The sequence below is a fragment of the Protopterus annectens genome, chromosome 6.part0 (genome assembly GCF_019279795.1).
Source record: "Protopterus annectens isolate FY-2018-M chromosome 6.part0, PAN1.0, whole genome shotgun sequence".
Lineage (NCBI taxonomy): Eukaryota > Metazoa > Chordata > Ceratodontiformes > Protopteridae > Protopterus > Protopterus annectens.
The window spans coordinates 735,436,144-735,449,315 of NC_056737.1; the positions used below are offsets into that span (position 1 = coordinate 735,436,144).

At 43.5% G+C, this 13,172-nt stretch overlaps 1 protein-coding gene across 1 annotated transcript in view; it reads left to right on the forward strand.

The window, feature by feature from the left end:
- The window catches only part of KTN1 (kinectin 1), a gene marked incomplete in the record, with an annotated part of 2,305,074 nt that overhangs the window by 1,863,361 nt on the left and 428,541 nt on the right, over window positions 1–13,172 (forward strand).

Genomic DNA, 13,172 nt, shown 5'->3' on the forward strand with positions numbered 1-13,172 from the left:
TTAGTGTGTCACAACCAGCAATGAGGTGTGCGACAGTTTAAAATTCGGTTTTACAAAACCTACACTGTTTCTCCCACATGTTCAATGGACTTTGTAAACCATTGTGAACATAGTTCACTATCTTGAGCCGCCAATATTAACTTTTCATCTCTTGGTTTGAATTCACCTCTCCTTAACCATTCCTGCATTCGTCCCTGATCAACATGAGGTTCTTCCAGAAGTTTTCTATACTTGCAACTATATTTATGCATTTTAACATTTCTTGCCTTTTCATCTGATCCTTCACCTTATATTCTTTCTTTTGTTTTTTTGGCACATTCAGTTGCTACCTGATTTTTATGTACTTCTGGTTTGATTTCCATTTCTGCTTGACACCGATATGCTTCTACTAGATTAAGCAGGGAAGTCATCTTAGATTTATTCTCCTGTTTCAAAGCTTTCACTACGTTTGGGTCTCGTGAGTTCAGCAGATGTGGAATATAATCTTGGTATGCACTGATTTTTAGACATCATTTGGTGAGCATGAAGCATCCTTCTTGTTTTAATAGCCAATCTATCAAACACATTTTGGGCCCAATCACTTTCAAAACTGTAAGTTAGGACAGGAAGAGCAAATTGATTTTTCGCTTGAATTTTGTTCCTAGATGTTGGTGCTGTTTTCAGGATTAATTTAAGTCTTCTAAAATATTCCTTAACAAGTTTTACTCACATTTGTTTGTGTTTTATTGCTGATCCTTCATTTCCCAAATATTTATACACTCCCTCTTGCTCAAGTTCTTTTATATCACATTCTTGTCCCAAACTGATGTTTCCCTGGTGCTGCAGTTTTCCTGGTTTAAAGGTTGCTTTTGCACATTTATCAAGGCCAAATGACATTCTAATATCATCTGAAAAAGTGCTTTCAGTTCCTCATCTGATGAGCTATACAGTTTTAAATCATCGACAAATAGAAAGTGAGATGTCTTTAGACATTGTTGTTTTCTAGGAGCCAAATTGTAGCCATGGCCTAAGCTGTTAAATAAACAGCTTAATGGGTTAAGGGCAAGACAGAACAGCAGTGGTGACAGAGAGTCACCCTGGAATATCCCCCTTTGAATTTTTATCCCTGGGATAATAATTTATCCTTTATCATGGTTTAATTGCAAAGTGGTCTGCCTTGTTTCATGGTCACTGTAACATAGTTGATCAGTGTAGGATGCATCTTATGCATTTTTAAGCACTCTCGGTGACTCCCTGGCGGGGGAAATAGGGCAAAGTAGCTGATGCACTTGTTTACCTTAATGAATCAGTGTCCCATCAGATATTGATCACCAATTTTTGCAAGAAAGACCTGAATTGGTGACTTCACTCCAACAAAATTTTGTCGAGCTGATCCTTTGTCCCTCCCCAACCCCAAGCCATAGTGACCACGGATGCATCCCATATTGGGGGGGGGCATTATCTGGGAAAGGCAGTCCAAGGCACTTGGTCTCAGTTAGAGGCCAACTTGCACATCAATGTTCTAGAGATGAGGGCACTGCTTTTGGCATTGCAGCCATTCCAAGAAAACCTCCCCTTGGGAGAAATTGCGATTCAAACAGATATGTCAGTGGTTTGGTACATCAGTAAATGAGGAACCAGGTCTTGACCTCTTTGTCAAGAAAGCACTCTGGGTATATCAATGGATAATTTCATCCGACCGCTTTCTAATTGCAACGTGCATTCCAGGGAGCTCCAGCATGATTGTGGACAAATTGAGCAGGTGTGTTGTGATGCCTCACAAGTGGTCTTTCAATCCTTTGATAGAAAGATATTTTGCCAATGAGGCTAGCCCTGCTGTGATCTTTTTTGCATCCTCCCTGAACAAGTGCATCAGCTACTTTGCCCTATTCCCCCCACCAGGGATTCACTGAGAGATGCTGTCCTTCATGATTGGCCCTCTGGTCTTCTGTATGCCTTTCCCCCAATACCTCTCATTTCCCAGTTTCTGAAGAAAGCCAGCAGGTTGACGAACAGGATAATACTCATTGCTTCATTCTGGCGTTGACCTATATGGTTCCCCTTTCTTTGGCCTCACCTAATTTGGAGACCTTGGACCCTGGACCCAGCTTCAGACCTCTTGTCTCATCCAGAGGGGCTCGTTTATCTGAATCTTCAGAATCTCAAGCTCTTTGCATGGCTCCTCCAGTTCCATTGGTTGCCAGGCATACTAGTCTCACTGCCCCAGTTCAATGAATTGTTCTAGTCTCCCATAAACCTTTGACTAGAAGATTATAAAACAGCAAGTGGCAAAAATCCGCACAATGGGCTACAGAGAGTAATACTGACCCATATCTGGGCCAGTTGATAAGGTATTAGAATTCTTAGCATCGCTTTTCAATTTCAGGAGCATCCTCCTCAACGGTGTGAGTACATTTAGCTGCTATTTCCAACTTTTATAATGGTTTAAATGATGCAGCTTTAATGTCCCACAAGCTTTGTAAAGCTTTTCTGAAAGGAACTTTAATGCTCAGACCTCCATACAAGGATCCCTCCACACTTTGGTACAAGCCAGCTGCAAATTGCAATTTGAAGTATTTATCTTGGAAAACTTTTATTTTTTATTGCTATTATTTCTGCCAGGAGAATTTCAGAACTGCAAGCCTTATCTTGCAAGTCTCCTTACCTAACCTTCCATAATGACAGGGTGTCCTTGCAAACTAATCCATCTTTTCTGCCAAAAACAGTTTGAGACGAATATCAACTGGACGATACAACCTCCAGTAATTTTTCCCAGTTTTTCAAACATAGGTGAATCTTGTCTACATTTGCTAGATGTTTGTAGACAATTATGTTTTAACCTTCACAGAACAAATGAATTTAGAAAATCTGACCAATTGTTTCTTTTCCCCTCTAACTACTCTGGGCAAACCAGTCTCTAAAGTTACTCTGGCTAAATGGTTTAAAGATGGTATGACCTTCGTTTATTTAAAAAAAAAGGAAAGTGCAGTGCAACTATCAGGCCCTGTAAAGGCACATTCTACAAGAGCAATAGCCGCTTCTGCAGTTTTTCATTCCAGTGCTTCTATAGATGATATCTGTGCAGTGACTACTTGGGCATCCCCGCATACCTTTTATTACACATTACAAGCTGGATCTGGTCTCTAGGGGATGAGCATCATTTGGTTCAGTGATGCTCAGGAATATACTTTCATGAGACCTCCCAAGATTTAGGTAGCTGGGGGACTCTGTCCCATAGTCAAGGATTAAGTGAAGATTGACAACATCAGATAAAGAAGCTGACATAGCGTAACGTTCCATCTGTGCTGCCAATCTTCACTTATCCTTGACATTTATTTATTTGTTTGATAACTGGGGTAGTCCACTTTGCCTGGTAGAGCCAGTTTTCAATGGAGGCCCAGGGAGAAAAGCTCCACAGACATTGACAGTTATACAAAAGTTATAAACACAGACCTCAATCTGAGGTAATCCTGAGATCCTTTTGTGTAAAGCTAAGCTTGAGAGTTTTTGGAAGGTACGAGCTGGAATAACTGACAAGTGTGAGATACAGAACCGAACCCACAGACAAAGGATAAGTGAAGATGGACAACACAGATGGTATGTTATGGTAAGACATAACTTTTTTTTACTTGTAATAAAAGCAAAGTTCCTAACTATGTATATGGATTTCAAACAATGTAATGAAAGGACCCTCTTCTCCCAAACCCTGTCCATAGAAGTGAAGTGAGCTCATGTCGCTATCCTCAGCGACGTCAGGAAGATGCATCAGTTCTCTATTGTAGCCTGTAATCATGCTTGAATATTTAAGAATGCTACTTGTGTATTGATGGCACCTGATGTCCAGTTATGGATGCCGGCTGGATGCCACCCAGTCATGCCCATCTAATCTAGTCTCAAATGTGAAAAGATGTAGCATAGCTCATTTTGGTAAACAAAACATATTCTTGTAAATTACAGGTGTCACAACCCTCCAGTCAGATGCAGTCATAAGGGATCTAAGCACTTTTGTTGATAATTCCGTATCATTTGACCATCATGCCCGCACAGTAGTTCAGAAAGCATTCTGTCTAACTCATCTGATTTCCAAATGCATCTCAGCCAGATCCAAAGAAGTCTTAATTCCCCTCTACTTGTATCTTATCAGACCCATTATTGAATATAATGCACATTTTGGCATGTATTTGTTAAAACTTATCACTCAGCTTGAGAGACCTGAGAGATCCATAATTAAGATGATCAGTGGCTTCAAAAACATTACTTAGCAGGACAGCCTGACAACCTTCTTTCTTCTCAGTCTCGGATGGATCGCTCAGTAGAGATTAGTGCTTAACCTTTCGAGCCATGAAAGGTCCAGCTCACTGACTTTTTTCCTTCAGATAATAAGTGGTACCTCAAATACCTGGTTAAAGGAACTAAACCTTCTTCAACAGATAAATAAGGCAGTTTGGAGTGATCATATCCCAACGCATCCCTCACCTCTAGAATTTCACACTGAGCTAATCGGAGGAAGGGCACTGAGCAAACCCTGATCTGCGATATATAACATTAAGTATCCTGTTTTTGCTTATTTTTACGAGTTATTTATAGCACTTTTATTGTCTGCTGCATACTTTTCTAGCTAGTTTCACTGTGTGTGGTATTAACTGGAAAATTTCTACATTTGCTAAGCACCTGTTTGGGTTTGTTTGTTCTGATTTCCTGCCAAGGAGTGCATCATATAACTTGTTTGCTTGCAGTTAAAAGCATTCTCTAGTGTCGCCTTGCTATTTTATCTGTTTAAAACTTTCATTTAAAGGCTCACTGCTGCTTTTCTGAGGTGATAAACATTTCTGCAGTTTTTTTTTTACCTAAGTAGAGTGGGTAGCTGTGGCATTGTCCATATTCAGGCTTGTGTTTTGGGCCAAGTTTGTTTGTTTGTAGAGGCTGTGTGTCTGAGCACGTGTTCCAGACCATCTTAGTTTAGCCAAAGCCATTCTTGCATTTCAGTGAGAGGGGAGTGTTTATGGTCATTGGCTGATTGGGGTTACCTGGACTACGGCTTGGAATATGCACCTCATTGGTTCTTTCGAGCTTTTTTAAAGTTGTTTCAGGTTTCAACGTTCTGTTACTTAAGAAGTTAACTTGTGAGTTTCTGCCATTAAACAATGAGCTAATCGGAGAAAGGTCGCTGAGCAAACCATGATCTGCGATATATAACATTAAGTATCCTGTTTTTTGCTTATTTTTACGAGTTATTTATAGCACTTTTATTGTCTGCTACATACATTTCTGGCTAGTTTCGCTGTGTGTGAGGTATTAACTGGAATTTTTCTACATTTATTAAGCACTTGTTTGGGTTTGTTTTTTCTGATTTTTGACTCCCACCCTCCCTTTCTATTGGTATCATGTTGTTATACTTGGTGGCTTTGCAGTTGCCCCACCCCTACTGTAAATTTGATCTGGGACACTCCTCCCAGTTTAGTGTCATTACCTCATTCTAACTAATACAGGGAGAACATTTGAGAAGGCCAACCCACTTAGTTCTTAACCTTGAGTTATTTCCTGCTCCTCCTTACTCCCTTTCCACTTTACCAAAAAAAAAAAATGTAGGCTTGTTTCCTGTTTTTCCTGTAAGTAGTCTAGTCCAGATACAGATTTGCTGTATCCAGGACTGTTTGTAAGCTTCTGAGCCCCCACTGCTTAGCAAGGGTTAAACTATTCCTGGTGCCATAAAGTCTGCTCTTCAAATTTTCCCTTAGAACTAGCCAATTTTTTAGTTTTAGCACTCAAGTCTGTTTCTTTGAGCTCAGCACTTGTTCAGAACTCGTTGTAAGCACTAAGAAAGCTACAAATTACTACAGCACTCAACTTTCCTCACTTGTCTAGAGGAAAACAGGTTTTAGTACGTAATAAATAAGCACCTATCCAGGCATGTCTAAGGGTCATCTCCCGGTGATTTCTCCTGTCTACCTGTTTAATCTGGGCATCTTGGGGCAATGCAGCATTTGCCTCATGTACACAGGCATCCCTCTCCTACTACCACCCAACACTACAACCTGTGAGAGATGCACTTAGTCGAACTGGGAAGCAAAGCTCTCTTCACCCAAGACTGGACTAGACAGTCAAGTGGAGAGGATGACACTTGCACCACACCACACTCATCACATAGTCCCACAAAACCTACACCACCAGAACACACACATAAAAACACAAAACACACACCTACATTCGCGGAGGCTATCAATAAAAATCTGCCCAAGCAACAGGGACCTCCAAAGCAGAAACGCAAGCAACCTCCACCCCCCCCCCCAACACAGCCCAAATGACACACAGCCCACAAACTCAGTGTGCCACTCAACCACAACCCATAAGGCATAACAATATACCCAGCACTCTAGTCATAGGTGACTCTATAGTCAGGCACACTGATGTTCCGCTCACCAGGCTAAACAAGGAGAAAGTTACTGTCAGCTGCCTGTTGGGTGCCAGGATCCACCACATAAGGCACGCACTCAGGTCACTCCACAACAAGTACAAATATGACTCTGTCGTTGTCCATGTTGGTGTGAATGACCTGAGACATACCTCCCTGGACTACATGAAAAGAGACATGAAGGAGCTGTCCGATCTTGTAGCCCAGTCAGGTATAACCCTAGCCCTGAGTAGCATCCTGCCATCACCCAGAGTGATACCACAGTACAAGGACAAAAAAATGATTGACTTCAACAATTGGGAAAGCTACTGGTGTCATTCTAAGGGGATCCAGTATCTGCCTGCCTGGGATGACATGATCGACAGGCCACGATGCTTTGCCAGAGATGGCCTGCACCTGTCGCCCTTGGGATTCCGGATACTGGCTAAGGCTCTTGCCACCCCTGTAGTGCCTTTTTTAGGCAAGGTTCAAATGACAAACTCACCACCATAACGGATACAAGCAAGCAAAATCTGAGGGTAATGCTACTCAATGCTAGAAGTCTAAACCTCAAAATGCACTCACTTGAGGCACTCCTTAAAATGGAGAACATCGACATCGGTGCAGTGACAGAGACCTTGTTCAAGGCTGCAGAGAGCACCCCTGCATTACCAGGCTATAATTCATACCACACCTTTCGGCCACCTGACCTGGACCGAAACACTAAAGGCGGAGGCATGTCCATATTCATTAAGAATTTCCACACCTCCAGGCTAGTTGCTCAGCATAATGCATCCGAGATTATCCAAGTGCAACTAACTCTGGGCAAGGCCACAATCCAAATTGTAGCTTGCTACAGATCCCCCACCATGCCTCAGGATTCCCACTCCTCATTTCTTGATACATTGGAAAATATTAGTGTACAACCTAACACCCTAATAATGGGCGATTTGAACTACCCCACCATTAACTGGGAAAACTATTCGTGTACCAACTCTTTTGCTCAAGGTTTTCTGGAATTTATAAATTCCAGTGCCTTGGATCAACTTATCCACTCCCCCACCAGGGGCAGCAATATCCTAGTCCTGGTCATTACCAACATTGGCAACTGGTGTTCCACACCAGAGGTCAATTCCTCATTGGTCAGATTTGACCACAAGCTAATCACCCTAGACATCCACATCCCATCCCCACCCCCATTAGGGAAACCATCGTAAAAAATTTCTCCAAAGCCAACTTCGCGCTTCTTAAGACAGAAGTGGCAAACTTCACAACACCCATGCAGACGGACAATAGAGGTACGACTGCTGAATCCTACACAAATGCACTTTATAAGCACTTACATGAGTGCATGGATCGTGCAATCCCTAACAGAACCAAGATGCTATCCTCCAAAAAAAGGAAGCCAATGTGGTGGTCCCCTGCCATAAACAAACTCTACATCAGAAGAAAGAAACTGTTGCAAAAAAAGAGTAAAATCCCATGATTGGAGGAACTCCCTGGTCAGCCTCAGTAAAAAGCTGAGATCCCGCATAAAATCCTCCAAAGCTAGTTATGAAAACAAAATCACCACTGATTCTAAAGACCACCACAAAGCATTCTATAGCTATGTCAAGAATCTCAATGGCAACACTCAGATATGCACTGAGTTGCACCACAATGGCACTAAATATACAGCACCAACTGATATTGCTAACAATCCTGGCAGATAGGGTCAGTGCTAACTGTACCCCCCTCTCACCCCCTAAAGGGCCCATCTCTATACCGGAAGAATGCAAAGTTCTTGTAATCATGGCTGCACATGTAAAAACCACTCTCTCCAAAGCCAAAAACACAGCTTCCATGGGACCTGACAACATCCCAGGCTGCATTCTACACAAACTACAGAACGAACTGGCACCCCACCTGAGTACCATGTTCAGTCATAACCTCACTTCAGGCTTTGTGCCCACTGAATGGAGCACTGCAACAGTTATCCCACTCCACAAAGGGAGAGCCACCATGGACCCTGGGAACTACTGCCCCATTAGCCTGAAGAGCCTGGTCTGTAAGGCTATGGAACATATCATCATGGAACTTATAAACAATGACGTTGGTAATCTCCAAACTCTGGACCCCACCCAGTTCGGGTTTGTAAAAGGCAGATCATGTCTCTTAAACCTGATAGACTTCTTTGAAGTGGTCACCAAAGCCGTAGATGAGGGTAAGGTGCTTCAAACAGCCTATCTAGATCTTGCCAAGAAATTCAACACCATCGCCTACTCTGGAATTATTGAAAAACTCACTAATCTAGGTATAAATCCCTATGTCACAAGATGGATTGCCAACTGGCTCACTGACAGAACCCACACTGTGAAAGTAGCAGACTTCAAATCCGACCAGTGGCAAGTGGAGTACCACAGGGTTCAGTCCTGGGTCTTCTCCTGTTAACACAGAAGGTCTTTGGCTAACGAAGTTCATAGATGACTGCAAACTAGGAGCCATAATCGAAACTCCTAACGATGTGGGTATCCTACAAAAGAGCCTCACTGAGACAGATGCCTGGTGTCAAAGCCACGGCCTGAAGCTGAATGCCAAAAAGTGCATTGTCATCCCTTTTGGTAAAAACTCTGTACCCTTGAACTACCACATAGGGGTAGTCTACTTAACACAAAGTTTGATAAGAGACCTTGGGACACAGGTGGACAGTAGTCTCTCCATTGCCACAGTAGTCAGGAAATCCTTCTACATGGCACACCTCATCACAAAAGGTTTCTCATCCAGGAAAAAAGAGGTCATTGTTCCCCTCTACACGTCACTCATTATCGAGTGCAACACCCCTTTTGGTATATACCTCACAAAACATCTGCAACAACTAGAAAGGCAGCAGAAATACCTCACAAAGAGGATTACCGGCCTGAAAAAGATGCCCTACGCAGACCATGTCAAAAAAACTCCAACTTTACTCCATCGCATATCGCGTACTCAGAGCCGATCTCTGCCAAACATACAAAGCTGTGGCAAACCCAGAGCTGTTTGACATGCTCCACTTAAAGAAATCCCAATCCCTCCAAGCTACATGCACTAGGGACCTAAACCTTGTCACCATAATAAAGAGAACATGCTGGAGGGATAAATTCCTGTCCCAGAGACTTCCCATACTGTGGAACAAGCTACCTATCTATATCAAACAAAGCTCTTCATTAGCACTCTTCAAGAAAAATCTTGATGATTGGATGGGAGATGGGAAATTCACCCTGGGGATCACTTCTGTGGCTCTGCTCAACAGGGGCACAGAAAAATAATTTTCTTGGGTGGAGAAAGCCAGGGTATCTTTTTGGCTAGGCTTATATAGGCCCTAGGGCCAATAGCCTAGTACCTACCTATGAGCTTCAGCTACACATCAGAGTAGCACTCTTGTCACCTTTAAGGTAAATCATGACAGTTGGATGGGCTGCCTTAAGTTCTGTCTTGGTGTCCAGATACAAAAGAATTTGGGGGGGGGGTGCTGGATTTTAACAGCCAAGGTCCCTGCACATGTCATTACCTATTCATCCATGAATGAGTTAATAGTCCATTTAAGACTAGGGCTCAACTTGAGCTGTTAAGCATGTAGTTCCGCTCTTACCCAGTTTAGAGAAAAAAGGCTTCTTAGCCTCTAGTAATAGAATTGTAAGTTTGTAGAAGTCTGGAAGCTTCTTAATATCCAAGAATGGACCATTGTCAGATAGTGTTAAAGAAAATATTTCCAAACAAGTCTGAAATTCGTGCCTGCGAGAATGAGCAGCACTAATGTTTAAGTAAGTGGATCTTTTTTATCTACAACTTTTTTACATTTGAAGAAACATGAATTTGTTAACTCTGGATATTGATTTTTTCTGTAACTGAGCTGTAGTAGTGGTGATTAAAGAAGTATAGTCAGTAAAATGAAAACAAGTCTGATGTAGTTAGATTATGCAAGTTGACACAGTAATCACACTTTGGATTTAGAATGTCATGTTACACAAGGTTTGATCTGGGCAAATGTATTTTCCTGCATTGACCTAGTCTGTGGGACTAATCTCACTTTAGTAAAGCTAGGCATTGAACATTGCATTGCTCTACTGACCAATATATCTTTAACCACTGTTGCTGCAGTTTATCTCCTGTGAAAACTGAAAAATACTTTTGTTGTATACTGATTTGTGTGTGTTAAGGAAATGCTTGGAGTACTGTTTAAATCCACAAACAAAATGTAGGCTAAAGTGGCCAACTGTTTTTACAAGGCTGCCAGTTATAATGCATCATTAACTGTATCACTGCATGTTAAATAATTTTAAGAAGCTTAAGTAACAGAATTGAAATCCGTCAGTATGTTTAACATTACAACATGTAATAATATATCATGATAAACTTTGACTTGGTATAAAACTGTCAAAGAAAAAAAAGTGCGGGACTTCTAAGATTTTAACCTACTCACAAGTACACTTGAGCTTTCCAAGTGTGAAAATTGTCAAAGGTTTAAAAACTGGTAAAAAAAATTATACATTTATACATTTGAGAAGAAATTTGGTTATCAGTAGCAGATATAATACTTTGATCTGAAGTTGTTGTCTTCATTTGGTCTTCAACCTGTGGGAACACGGATCCGACTCGGACACATTTCTCCAGCATCTGATCTGAGCTCTGAGTTCCTCCCTTACCCATAATGCCCCTGTCTCCTTCCTCCCTTCAGATCTTGTTTGCCGCACTCGTGTAAGCATTGTGGTCCATTGGCTCTGAGCTTTTTTGGGTAAGTGTGACTATATTTTTCCACTCTAGTTTCTCTTTCTGTCTAGCAATTCTCTTTTCTATCTTTCCTATTACCTCCCCTCTTATTTTAAAAGGCCTTCTCTCGCCATCTCCCTTAGGGGCCCAGGCCTCCTCTTCTACTGCTACCCCAGCTGCTTCTGTCTCCAGCCCGGCCTCTGGGACTCAACCTTCTGCCAAGAGGGACGGGGATAAGCACAATCATAAGGACAAGCTGAGGAAGCGGTCCCCTGAGTACTTGTCCTCAGCGAGACCACCTGCCTAGCTGCGCTCAGCTACGAGGATTGAGTCTCCTCGGCTCCATTCCCCTCATTTCTCACCGGAGCTGCTTCCGAGCCATTCCCCGGCATCAGTGTCCCCTCAACACACCCCTCTAGGCCGGTGTCTGTGGGTTCGTCCTCCAGATCCACCCGCTGCCTTTCTGAAGCCGAGGTGAACAGGATGATGCGGAGATTCATCTGCACCCAGATACAGATGGGAGTCTTGCCTGCCTCCTCTCCCTCCAGAGCTGGAGGCATGCAGTCAGTCTTCATACCGATTATTCCTTGTCTGATCCGACCCCCAGTTTCGGAGTCCTTGGATCCGAGGACCCTCGGCATCGAGGGGTTTGTGCTGATGGTACCTGGTACCTCAACACTGTCCATTACCTTGAGCAGGTCGGATCTGATGAGCTGGCATCTGTCCGGCTCTTATAGCAATAGCCTCAGTGCAGGATCTGAGGGGATTGTTTCAACTCCAAGTTTTTCGGAGCAGAGCCATCCAATTGAAGTCTCGGTGCCTGGAGGTTCTGCTCTGGCTCCACTTTTGATCCCAAGGCTTATGGACCCATCTATAGCCCCTATTCAGAGGCAGTCCATTCTCCATCTGCCTTTGACATGGTGGAGAGGGTTGTCTCGATCCCATCAAGCCCCTTAATGCTGTCAGAATCCATCCTGGCTCCCTCTGTTTCAGGTCCAGATTCCGCCACCTGAAACCTCAATGACAGCCTGCTGCCTCTTAACCCCAGGGAGCTCCCACACTGGAGCAGATAAATGTTTTCGTGTACACCCCAGAAACACCCCTGTGGAGGTTCATTGAAAATATACGTGTAAAAGGAGGCACATAGACTCCCTGCCAGTGTCTCTCATGGAAGACACCGACTTGGAGGAAGGGGAGGGTCCCCCCCAATCACCCCCAGAGGATGTCTCATTTGGAGACATCATGGAGATCCTGCAACAGCGAGGGGATTGGTCTGTCCAAAAACCAACCCTGACGAGTCTGTGTTCCTGGAGGTGTTTGCCGTAGGACCCTCTACTTCCTGAGTGAGTGTCCCCCCCCCCCACCCCCACGGATCCTTTGGTGGATCTTGTGACATCTCGGGTGTGGAAGGAGCCCAACACAGTGGAGCCTATTCCTCAAGCTCCCTGATAAGGTCCTCAGTGCCCCCACAGACAAGCCACACTGGTCAAAGGGACTCCTCGTCGATGCCATGGTGGTGGCAGCAGCCACCAAGAAGGAGCTCACACAAGACAGGTCCACGGTTCACCCATCAAACTGAGAGTCTAGGATGTTGTACCAATTTGGAAAAAGGGCCTACGCTTCAGCCGTGTTCACTGTGCATGCACTGAACTATATTGCACACGTTATTAGGCTTCATCAAGACCTAGTGAAGGAGGTCTCAGTCTATTTAAACCAAGGACTTTCTGACACCTGACGGGCTTTACTCCCTCAAACAGCATGTCTTGTACATTCAAGTTCAGTCTTCCCCCGCAGAGTTGGTTTGAAGGGCATTGTGGTCCATGGTGGCCACAATCACCCTTGTCCCCACAGCTCAGTTACATATGAGGGTGCTCCAGTGGACTCTGGCAATTTAGTGGTCCTTTCTATATCTACCACTGTCACATCCGATTAGTCTGTACCGGTCATGTAAAGATTCTCTTCTTTGGTGGATTCAGTCCCCAGATGATCTTTGCAGTCGTCCGTTTATTCTCCCCACTCCTCTGACCATAGTGACCATGGATGCCTCCTTGCTTGGGTGGGGGGGCATTGCTTGGGA